A 12,866-nucleotide genomic window follows, 5' to 3' on the forward strand; every position below is an offset into this window, starting at 1 on the left:
TATCATTATTATTATTATTATTATTATTATTGTTGTTATCATTATATTATTATCATCATCATCGTCATCATCATTATTATCTCTATTATTATTATCATCATCATTACTACGAGAATTCTTCTTCTTCTTCTTATCATCATTATCATTATGAGTATTCGTCTTCTTCTTCTTCTTCTCCTCCTCCTTCTCCTTCTTCTAATTATTATTATTATTATTATTACGAGAATTCTTCTTCTTCTTTCTTCTTTCTTCCTTCCTTCTTTCTTCTTCTTATCATCATTATCATTACGAACATTCTTCTTCTTCTCCTCCTCCTTCTTCTAATCATTACTATGTTCATGTTTTATTCAAACCTAGGATTGGCTCTCCAAGCCTGATCAGATCACTGGATTTATGTGAAGGTCAGGCATCTCCCCCACACCCTCCAATTATTTTCATAAACCAGGAGTGGTGTGGCATGTGATTTATGTATGAATCAATCTGCACGCTTTGAGTCTGACACTTTTATAAACTGACTTGGAAAACGAACATCTTCAGTTTCATTGTTACGAAAACAAACAAACAAACAAACAAAAAAAACCCTGACAAAACACAAGAAAAACAACAACAAAAAAAAACCAAACAAAAAAAACAAGCAAACCCCAACCCATATAACTTGTTTATAATTTGGCGCAATTAATCAAGTCACCGAGCACTGGAAAATAAAATAATATGAAGAAAAGATAAAAGATTAGGGAATTCCACTTCTGAAACATATATTCATAGGGGTTAATTAATTCTGTTGTCAAATGCGCTTTTGCTCATGTATGCAGCGTAACTTTAGACATATACAAATCCTGCAGTTTTTAATAGAACAATAAGCTCCCAGAATGTGTGTTTCTTTAATCTCTTGCTGGGTATCCCAGAAATGTTTCAACCACATTTCCTTTGAACAGTTTGTTTAACGAAGCACCAGAATAAGTCAGAATGTGTGTGTGTGTGTGTGTGTGTGTGTGTGTGTGTGTGTGTGTGTCTAACTCAAGACTGTATATATATCTGTTTGAAAGCATTTTTCATTGTTAGCAAAAAAAAAAAAAAAAAAAAAAAAAAAATCAAATAAAATCATGTTCTTGTGCATGACCAGACCATGTGACACATGCAATCATTTGCACAAGCTGAGAGACGCGTGTTTGTGTTTCCTTGTTCATGTGTTCAGTGTCAGTGATGTGACACAGATGATAGGCTGTCGCAGCTGAGTCGCTGGACTGCTTCACGTCCAGACTTGTGCCCTGCCTGTGACACAATAGAGTAGCATTAACATCCGCCACCCCCTACCCACCCCACTGTCACGGTCGACGGTCGAACGTTACTGTTCTATTTCGCCATTCTTGGGGAAGACGGCATGGATCCAGCTTTTGAGACAATAGGGTTGCCATACACAGGAGTGTGTGAGCGTGTGTGAGTTAGTGTGTCCATGTGGGAATGTGGTCCGTGCCGCTCGTGTGGTTATTATACTTCTGAGTGAACCGTTCTTGGTTCAGACTCGAGCTCCTCTCTGTCTTGCTCTGTCTTCTGGCAGACGGGTTTTGAATTGGAAGGCCTTCTGGGGCCGTTGTCTTCGTATTCAAGACACACCCTCAGACAGCTAACCCATCTTCTTAAAAAAAAAAAAAAAAAAAAAAAAAAAATAAAAATCTCCACGATTCCTGTCTGCCATGCTCTCAGTTTCACTTCTCATCGCACCACAGCTCGCAACATTGTCGAGAGAGTTCGCAAAACACGTGCTATCCGTAAAGCACGCCTGTTTTCCCTTAAAAAAAAAAAAAAAGTGCTGCAAAAAGATCCGCCATATTTTCCTCTGCTTCGTGGGCAATCACCCTTGGCAGATAGTAAGGGTAACTTGCCTTCAGTTTCTAGACACGTAGGTAGACTCTTGTGTTCATGAATACTAGATATGGTGGAGTGATGGCCTAGAGGTAACGCGTCCGCCTAGGAAGCGAGAGAATCTGAGCGCGCTGGTTCGAATCACGGCTCAGCCGCCGATATTTTCTGCCCCTCCACTAGACCTTGAGTGGTGGTCTGGACGCTAGTCTTTCGGATGAGACGATAAACCGAGGTCCCGAGTGCAGCATGCACTTAGCGCACTTAAAAGAACCCACGGCAACAAAAGGGTTGTTCCTGGCAAAATTCTGTAGAAAAATCCACTGCGATAGGAAAAAACAAATAAAAAAACTGCACGCAGGAAAAAATACAAAAAAAAAAAAAAAAAAAAAAAAAAATGGGTGGCGCTGTAGTGTAGCGACGCGCTCTCCCTGGGGAGAGCAGCCCGAATTTCACACAGAGAAATCTGTTGTGATAAAAAGAAATACAAATACAAATATTACTTACCCTCGGGCAGTTTGCCTTGCCTCAGGCAGATTACCCTCAGGTACACATTTACCCTCAGGCACGATGTTCTCTTGAATACGGCCCCTGGTCGGTCTGTCCAGTGGTTCCAGATTCCTCTTCATTCGTTTGAAGAGGAGGGGATGGGCTGTTCATTCAGGCAGAGTTCTGTCAGGGTTACTGCAGGCCCTGTGCTTACCTGTGTCCTCGTCCGACCAGGTGGAAAAGGCTGCGTTCTAGTCTCTGGGAATTTGCTGTGACCAGACTGCACCATTTGTTGAGGTAAATTTATTTATTGGCATTCGGCTAGTTCTGTGTCACCATGTTTGTTTTATTTGTACATATAATCGTTTTCGCTGTGTGTAAATGAAGATTTTCGTGTAATTTCGTACTGTTAAGTTTGAGGTATCGTTTGGTATGCGTATACTTTAACCAGTATTCTATTGAATCTTGGGCGAGAGGGGTGCTACTTTCCCCCGCTCACTACATTGATATGGAAATATTCATCTGAATTGTTTTCTCATGACGAACATGTTCTGCCATAGACAGAAGTAGATATTGTTACGAGTCGATGAACAGTTCCTTCTCTATTATTCTTTCTTTGGCAGAGGCCACGGGGTTGTGCCCAACAGCAACCTCCCACAAAACGACAATTTTCATCAATATACTGATGTAGGTCGTCAAGTGGAAGAAGAATACAGAGGATGCGTTTTTCATTGTGGTGGTTCTTCGTGGTCAGGGCACTGTGTTGTGCGTACGTGCGTGTGTGTTAGTGTGTGTGTGTGTGTGTGTGTGTGTGTGTGTGTGTGTGTGTGTGTTAGTGTGTGTGTGTTAGTGTGTGTGTGTGTGTGTGTGTGTGTGTGTGTGTGTGTGTGTGTGTGTGTGTGTGTGTGTGTGTGTGTGTTCTCTCCTCCTACAATTCATTGTGAATCCTCTGGGCACATGCATGTGTACAAGTAACCACTATATACTCTGTGCCATTACCACAAAAGCACAGGACTTTTAACAACGCTATCAGAAACAGCAGTTCCCCTGAACAGTCGTGTCGTGTGTACAACAACCATTGTCATGACAGTGGAATGCTGACCTACCAGTAAACGCATCCGCCTAGGAAGTGAGGGAATCTCATCGCATGGGATCCAGTTCCAGACTCACCAGAATTGCCTCCTCCCTCTCCACTGGACATTGAGGCGATGGTCTGGACGCTAGTCTGACAAATTCAGGATGAGATGATAAACTGAAGTCCTGTGTGTAGCTTGCACTTTGCGCACGTATAGGAACCCACGGCAACAAAAAAAAAGATAGCGCTTCATTGTTTCTCTTCATTCTCCTTGGTGAAAAGACACAGAGAAAGCTGTCGTTGTAAAAAGTAATAAAATACAGTACAATATAATTTCTGTTTCCACTGCTAAAACATTCACACAGTCAATGTTTAAAGACAAACAACCCGATTTCTTTTTCTTTTTTATTTATTTATTTATTTCTTTTGTGATGGGCACAAATGCAGAGGATCGATTTTCTTCGTAACCAACAGAAAACATTAGATGTAGTAGGCATGCCATGATAAAAAGTCAATTCGTACCAAAAAAAAAAAAAGAAAAAAAAAGAGGAATGTGCGCAGAATCAGTTTGAAAAAAACACAAAAAAAACAACATACAAAAAACAACAGTGCAGTTAATTTTTTTCAGAACGAGTGAAGAACAATTATTGTTTAACAAAAACACAAAACAACCCCCCAAAAAATCTGCTGTATCAGAACTCTGTGACACATCGTGATCAGTTTTTCTTTCTTTTTTTTCTTTTTTTTTACGGCAGATTTTCTCTTCTGAAAATATGGACATCTGAGTGGGTGTGTGGAGGGTGGGGTGGGTGGGGATTGGCGGTGAGGCGGCGGGGGGCGGGGGTGGGGGGGGGGTTGGGGGGGGGGGGAGCGAGGGGGTAGGTGAATGGGGAGGGTGGAAGAGGGAGAGGGAAGGGAAGCACTGAAAGGCAAGAACGGGTCAAGAAGGCTGAAGGCTTGTGGCTGGCTCCCTGCAGGTTAGTGCTGTGGCACACCGCTGACACACTGTGTGTCCACCCCCACAACGTACTGCATCCACACCCCCATCAACAGCACACAGCGTCCACCCCACACTGACACTGTATCCATCCCCACATTGATACTGTATACTCTAGCACAAAACACTGTATCCACCCCACAACGCACTGCATCCACACCCCCATCAACAGCACACAGCGTCCACCCCACACTGACACTGTATCCATCCCCACATTGATACTGTATACTCTAGCACAAAACACTGTATCCACCCCACAACGTACTGCATCCACACCCCCATCAACAGCACACAGCGGCCACCCCACACTGACACTGTATCCATCCCCACATTGATACTGTATACTCTAGCACAAAACACTGTATCCACCCCACAATGCACTGCATCCACCCCCCATCAACAGCACACAGCATCCACCCCACACTGACACTGTATCCATCCCCACATTGATACTGTATACTCTAGCACAAAACACTGTATCCACCCCACAACGCACTGCATCCACACCCCCATCAACAGCACACAGCGTCCACCCCACACTGACACTGTATCCATCCCCACATTGATACTGTATACTCTAGCACAAAACACTGTATCCACCCCACAACGCACTGCATCCACACCCCCATCAACAGCACACAGCGTCCACCCCACACTGACACTGTATCCATCCCCACATTGATACTGTATACTCTAGCACAAAACACTGTATCCACCCCACAATGCACTGCATCCACACCCCCATCAACAGCACACAGCGTCCACCCCACACTGACACTGTATCCATCCCCACATTGATACTGTATACTCTAGCACAAAACACTGTATCCACCCCACAACGCACTGCATCCACACCCCATCAACAGCACACAGCGGCCACCCCACACTGACACTGTATCCATCCCCACATTGATACTGTATACTCTAGCACAAAACACTGTATCCACCCCCACAACGTACTGCATCCACACCCCCATCAACAGCACACAGCGGCCACCCCACACTGACACTGTATCCATCCCCACATTGATACTGTATACTCTAGCACAAAACACTGTATCCACCCCACAACGCACTGCATCCACACCCCATCAACAGCACACAGCATCCACCCCACACTGACACTTTAACTATATACATCCCACTGACTCTGTATCCACCCCCACATTGATACTGTACACAGTGCATAAAACACTGCATCCACCCCACAACACACTGTATCCACACCCCATCAACAGCACACAGCATCCACCCCACACTGACACTTCATACATCCCCACATTGATACTGTACACAGTGCATAAAACACTGCCTCCACCCCACAACACACTGTATCCACACCCCATCAACAGCACACAGCATCCACCCCACACTGACACTTCATACATCCCCACATTGATACTGTATACAGTGCATAAAACACTGTATCCACCCCACAACACACAGCATCCACCCCATTCACACTTAAAATACCGCACAAAACACTGTATCCACCCAACACTGACACTTTATACACTGCACAAAACACTGTATCCACCCCGCACTGACAATTTATACACTGTATAAAACACTGTATCCACCCCACATTGATACTGTATACACTGCATAAGACACTGTATCCACCTCACATTGACATTGTATACATCCCACTGACACTCTATACACCCCGCACTGACACTGCATCCACCCCACTAGACACTGTATCCACCTTACACTGATACTGCATCCATCCCATTGACGCTGCATCCACCCCATTGACGCTGCATCCACCCCACAATATACTACATCCACCCCACAATGACACTGTATCCACCTCACATTGACGCTGTATCCACCCCATTGACGCTGCATCCACCCCATTGACGCTGCATCCACCCCACAATATACTACATCCACCCCACAATGACACTGTATCCACCCTACAATGACACTGTATCCACCTCACATTGACACACTGTATCCACCTCACATTGACACACTGTATCCACCCCACATTGACGCTGTATCCACCCCATTGACGCTGCATCCACCCCATTGACGCTGCATCCACCCCACAATATACTACATCCACCCCACAATGACACTGTATCCACCCTACAATGACACTGTATCCACCCTACAATGACACTGTATCCACCTCACATTGACACACTGTATCCACCCCACATTGACGCTGTATCCACCCCATTGATGCTGCATCCACCCCATTGACGCTGCATCCACCCCACAATATACTACATCCACCCCACAATGACACTGTATCCACCCTACAATGACACTGTATCCACCTCACATTGACACACTGTATCCACCCCACATTGACGCTGCATCCACCCCACAATATACTACATCCACCCCACAATGACACTGTATCCACCCTACAATGACACTGTATCCACCTCACATTGACACACTGTATCCACCCCACATTGACGCTGCATCCACCCCATTGACGCTGCATCCACCCCACAATATACTACATCCACCCCACAATGACACTGTATCCACCCCACAATGACACTGCATCCACCCCAATGACACTGTATCTTAAGTCACAATTAAGGTGTACATGGGAACAAGGGACATAAATTTTAACAATTCATGGTAAAAAAAAAACAACCCATACAAACAAACATGCACAAAAATACACAGTCTTATTGGTAAAGTCTTGGCTGTAGCCATGTGTGTATATTCATGAACTTCCAGTGTATAGACCACACACACACACACACACACACACACACACACACTACACACACACACAGAGGAACAAGTGTAACAAACAGGTGCCATAATAATGGAAAGATGAAGAAATCCAACAGGCAAATGCTTACAAAAGTTTAGGCACTGGGGGTAGTTGTTAGCAACTGGCTGCCTAAGTGAAAAAAAAAATTAAAAAAAAAAGAAAAAAAAAAGAAACACCCTGGATTATCAATCAGTGTCATGTAACAGCATTCAATGCATCACAGAGAGTGTTGGGGTGGGGGTGGGGGTTGGGGGGCGTGATGGGGGTGGGGGTGGGGAAGGATTGGATCAAAAACGGAAATGAACCCAAAACGTAGGGGGATGTAATCATCATCATCATCATCATCATCATCATCATCATCAACAACAACATCATCACCATCCTTTCGGGGAGGGAGCGAAGGAGGGTGCCGTGTTGGGGAAAGGGGGAGGGGGAGGGGGGAGGGGATGCGGGGTGTTGGCAGGGAAGAGGAGGAGGTTGTGGGTTCAGAGGAGGGGGGGGGGAAGGGAGCTTGTGGGGAGGGGGGGGGGGGAGGGGACCCAACACATTATACCAATAAACACCCTCTTCCTCCCCCTCTCAAATAACACCCCCCCCCCCCCAAGCCCCCCCCCCCCCCAAGAAAAACAACAACAACAACAACAACCAAAAGAAAACATGCTGCATATTTTAACAGAATACTGATGATCGGGTGGGTTGAGGAGTAGGCGGGTGGATGGGGGCTAAATAAAGAGAATTTAAAACCTGATCGTAAGTTCAGAACAAAGTGTCCATGCACACACTCATCACTCATTGCCTTCTTTGCACAATTTCACTACTACCCCCTACCCCCCCCCCTCCCCCTCCCGCCCCCCCCCCCCCCCCCCCTCCCCCCCACAATCTTCTACCCTGAAGCCATGCGCAGTAAGGTGTATCCTATCAATAAAGAAAAGAAAAGAAAACAAAACAAAACAAAACCAACACAAACAGCCTCTAATTCTGTAATGAATTTGAAATAAAGCTTTAAGTTCCCTGCAATAACAACATAAACCTGTAATCATGTTTTGGTCACATCAGTGCCAAAAAAAAAAAAAAAAAAAATTCTAAGGCAAGGAGAAAAATTCAAAACTGCTTTTGTTAATCCTTTTTTTTTTTTTTCATTAACTTATGTTTACAGGTGATTAACTTTTTGATATGGAAGTTGCGAGTATGCCAGTACTTACAGATACATTCATTACATTTAGTGTTGTTCGATGCATCTTTGATGTGTAACACTATTTTATGTACATAGATTATTGTAGTAGTAGTAGTAGTAGTAGTAGTAGTAGTAGAAGTAGTAGTAGTATGAGTAGTAATGGTTACACATTTATTCACGTATTGTGTTACAAAGTACATGTTTCATCATCTATATTTCTGAGTTACATTCTGTGCTTTTTTGATGTACAAAAGAGTGAAGTGAGAGCACTCCAAGAATAATGGAAAAGCTCTCTGCCCAAGGAACCAGTTAGAAAGATGACATCTCAAATATCTATAGGAACCCACTGAGCAGTGAAAACTGTTGTCATAAATCTCACAGATGTGACTCACCGAGAAAAAAAAATCACTAGTCCTGTTCTTGAGGAATTTGATCTCTGCGCAAAATATGTTGTTTTTTTTTGTTTTTTTTTTTCTAGGGATGAATTAGTATACTGACTCTGCAACTATGAAAACACCTTGAATTAGGGGACAGTTGTAAAACATTGTGACAAACCTGGTTCAACTATTATCCTGTTAAAGAACGAACAATCTCTCTCTCTCTCTCTCTCTCTCTCTCTCTCTCTCTCTCTCTTCCCCCCCCCCAAAAAAAAATTATTGATAAAGACCTTGGAAATAATCATTGGCTGTGAAATCTGGCTTGATACTGAATATTTTGGAACAACTGGATTTTTAGCACAGAAATACGGTGATATCATAGAGCTTGATTCTGAATCTACAGTGAGTGAAACCTTGGCAAGTAACTCCATCATCATCGCCATTATTCAACCCCTCTCCCTCCATTTTTATTTCTCTCCAGCCATTAGTTATGAAAATGCATAGTTTATGATTATCTTCTTTTTTTTTTCAAAGTAAAGAAAAAGCAGTTTTACTGTCGTGAACAAAAATGAAATCATTTAATTCATTTTGTAGTATTCAATGCATTTGGAACCAGACTATGGTATTTTCATAAGTGTATAATTGTAATAATTATGTCATCACAATCACCACCCTTGAAAACAAGAATGTAGTTTTCTCCATATTGTCTGAAGAAATACGTAATGTCTGAAATAAACACAAAACACACATACTTACAAACTCTCTCTCTCTCTCTCTCTCTCTCTCTCTCTCTTGTTTATCGACCTGTATTATATCTTTGATTATGTCAGAGACAGTAAGTTGATCTGATCACCTCAAACATCAACACAGACATTAATAAGAGGAGAGGAAAAAAAAATCGAAAGGGGAAAAAAAAACACAATTATTTAGTCTTTGGAATCATCATAAAAAACACTTCAGAAAAAATATACATATGTATATAGATATATATTCATATAAAACAAACACATTCCATTACATTATTTAGCCAGAGGTGAAGTAAAAAGTGCGCAACATGCAAAAGTGCTTTATGTACATAACATTGCTTTGATTAGGTTGATCAAAAAAAACAAAAAAAAAAACAAAAAAAAAACATGTACATCAAAGTCAGTAAAACGAGTTTGATCATAGGAAGAGTATATCATTTAAATCAAAGCGTACATTTTGCATGACAGAATAATATATCTTTTTTTTTTTTTTTTTTTAAGGGATTAAGAGGTGCGTTAAAAGGGGGAGGGGGGGTGAGGGGGTGGGGGTGGGGGGGCTGGGGTGGGGGGGGGGGGGGGGGCACAATGAAAGGCCTGGTGATCACAGTTGAGCACTCAAGGTCACTCCTTTCCCTCTCGTAATAAATCGGACCTGCGCCCTCACGTCAAGTCCAGCTGCTGCAGCTTTTATGGAATATACCGCGCGTGCGTCCAGAGCGATAATGAACCGTTTCCTGAAACACAGCCTCTGATGTGTGTCATATATCGTGTGCCATTCATCATCTGGAACATTGTCTCTGGTATGTGTCATGTATAAAAAAAAACAAAAAAACAAAACAAAAAAAACAAAAAAAAAAACCAACAAAAAAACGCTGCCTGCGTCATGTTGTCATGTCACGGGCGTTTGATTGGCTGAGAGCGGGTGGGCCCGTCTTTTCACTGTTAGCCGCGCGAAATTTGGCCAAGCAGAGCAAACCAATAGGCCTAGTTTGCATCAGTTTGACATGGTACAGTATATGACACCAAAACACTGTCTCTGTGATGTGCCATTTATTCAAAACTTTGTCTCTGTGAAGCGTTATGTGTGAAAAACATTGTCGTGAGTCATTTATAAAAAAAACCCCAAACACACTGCATCTGTCTGATGTCATCTATCAAAAAACATTGCCTTTGCCATATGCCATTTATCAAAAACACCACCTCTGTTGTGTGTCATTTATCAAACACACTACCTCTGTTGTGTGTCATTTATCAAACACACTACCTCTGTTGTGTGTCATTTATAAAAATAAACAGAGCCTCTGTTGTGTGTCATTTATCAAACACACTACCTCTGTTGTGTGTCATTTATCAAACACACTACCTCCGTTGTGTGTCATTTATCAAACACATTACCTCTGTTGTGCATCATTTATAAAATAAACAGAGCCTCTGTTGTGTGTCATTTATCAAAAACACCCTCTCTGTTGTGTGTCATTTATCAAACACACTGCCTCTGTTGTGTGTCATTTATCAAACACACTACCTCCGTTGTGTGTCATTTATCAAACACACTACCTCTGTTGTGTGTCATTTATCAAACACACCACCTCTGTTGTGTGTCATTTATCAAATACACTGCCTCCGTTGTGTGTCATTTATCAAACACACCGCCCCTGTTGTGTGTCATTTATCAAACACACTGCCTCTGTTGTGTGTCATTTATCAAACACACCGCCCCTGTTGTGTGTCATTTATCAAACACACTGCCTCCGTTGTGTGTCATTTATCAAACACACTGCCTCCGTTGTGTGTCATTTATCAAAAACATTACCTCTGTTGTGTGTCATTTATCAAACACACTGCCTCCGTTGTGTGTCATTTATCAAAAACATTACCTCTGTTGTGTGTCATTTATCAAACACACTGCCTCCGTTGTGTGTCATTTATCAAAAACATTACCTCTGTTGTGTGTCATTTATCAAACACACTGCCTCCGTTGTGTGTCATTTATCAAAAACATTACCTCTGTTGTGTGTCATTTATCAAATACATTACCTCTGTTGTGCGTCATTTATCAAATACATTACCTCTGTTGTGTGTCATTTATCAAACACACTACCTCTGTTGTGTGTCATTTATCAAACACACCACCTCTGTTGTGTGTCATTTATCAAACACATTACCTCCGTTGTGTGTCATTTATCAAACACACTACCTCTGTTGTGCATCATTTATAAAATAAACAGAGCCTCTGTTGTGTGTCATTTATCAAAAACACCCTCTCTGTTGTGTGTCATTTATCAAACACACTACCTCTGTTGTGTGTCATTTATCAAAAACACCCTCTCTGTTGTGTGCCATTTATCAAAAACACTGCCCCTGTTGTGTGTCATTTATCAAACACATTACCTCTGTTGTGGGTCATTTATCAAACACATTACCTCTGTTGTGTGTCATTTATCAAACACATTACCTCTGTTGTGTGTCATTTATCAAATACATTACCTCTGTTGTGTGTCATTTATCAAATACATTACCTCTGTTGTGTAACATTTATCAAATACATTACCTCTGTTGTGTAACATTTATCAAATACATTACCTCTGTTGTGTGTCATTTATCAAATACACCGCCTCTGTTGTGTGTCACTTATCAAACACGCTGCCTCTATTGCGTGTCATTTATATATATCTAAAAAAAAACTATAAAAAAAACTACCTCTGTTGTGTGTCATTTATCAAACACACTACCTCTGTAATGTCTCATCTATCAAAAACACAGCCTTTGTCACCTGTCATTTACTAAAAAACACTGTCTCTGTCATGTGTCATTTTTTTTTTTTTTGAAAGAGAAGACTGCAATGTCTTGTGCGATTTATAAATATATTTTTTTAAAGCCTCTGTCGGGTGTTGCCTATCAAAGACACCACTCCTGTAGTGCATGCTTTATCCAAAAAAAACACCTCCTCTGGCATGTGGCATGTATTAGATTTACATAAGAAACAGTAAATTTCTTGTTCTGAACGGATAATCATTTCCCACAGCGGAACTTGTTAGTGACTTCACACAAAGCTTTAGCGTTCCCCTGCCCACAACAACATCCTCCGGAGACTCTCTCAATCAGTCACAGCCTATCTTTTGCATGCATCTAATGCATCCATCCAGAAACATATTGCTGTCCAGTCTTTTCTCTTTCTGACGCAAGCAAGAAAAAAACAAAAACAAAAAAAAACAAAAAAAAAACCAACAAAAACCGAGAATCTCCTTCAGAAGGAATTCTTGCTCTGCAGTCACTGTTTCCTTTATTTATTTATTTATTCATTTATTTATTTATTTTTACCAGGCTGTTACACAGCTCCACATCTCGACGTTTTTAGCGAGTAATGTTTCACTTTGGAGACCAAGTCTGTCACTGGTCCAT

The 12,866-nt window shown here is 41.9% G+C and overlaps 1 protein-coding gene across 4 annotated transcripts in view; it reads right to left on the minus strand.

The window, feature by feature from the left end:
- Positions 1-10,034: 10,034 nt before the first annotated feature.
- LOC143288077 (uncharacterized) overlaps positions 10,035-12,866 on the minus strand; it is a 322,115-nt gene continuing 319,283 nt past the window's right edge. For 3 of the 4 annotated variants that reach the window (XM_076596351.1, XM_076596350.1, XM_076596352.1), the window contains one exon: positions 12,706-12,866. This exon is cut by the window's right edge and continues 316 nt beyond it. The gene's annotated coding sequence lies outside the window, so the exon portion shown is untranslated. Of the gene's footprint in view, positions 10,199-12,705 lie in introns of those variants that run through there. The other variant, XR_013056031.1, reaches the window with a different exon arrangement.

The sequence above is a fragment of the Babylonia areolata genome, chromosome 12 (genome assembly GCF_041734735.1).
Source record: "Babylonia areolata isolate BAREFJ2019XMU chromosome 12, ASM4173473v1, whole genome shotgun sequence".
Classification (NCBI taxonomy): Eukaryota; Metazoa; Mollusca; class Gastropoda; order Neogastropoda; family Buccinidae; genus Babylonia; species Babylonia areolata.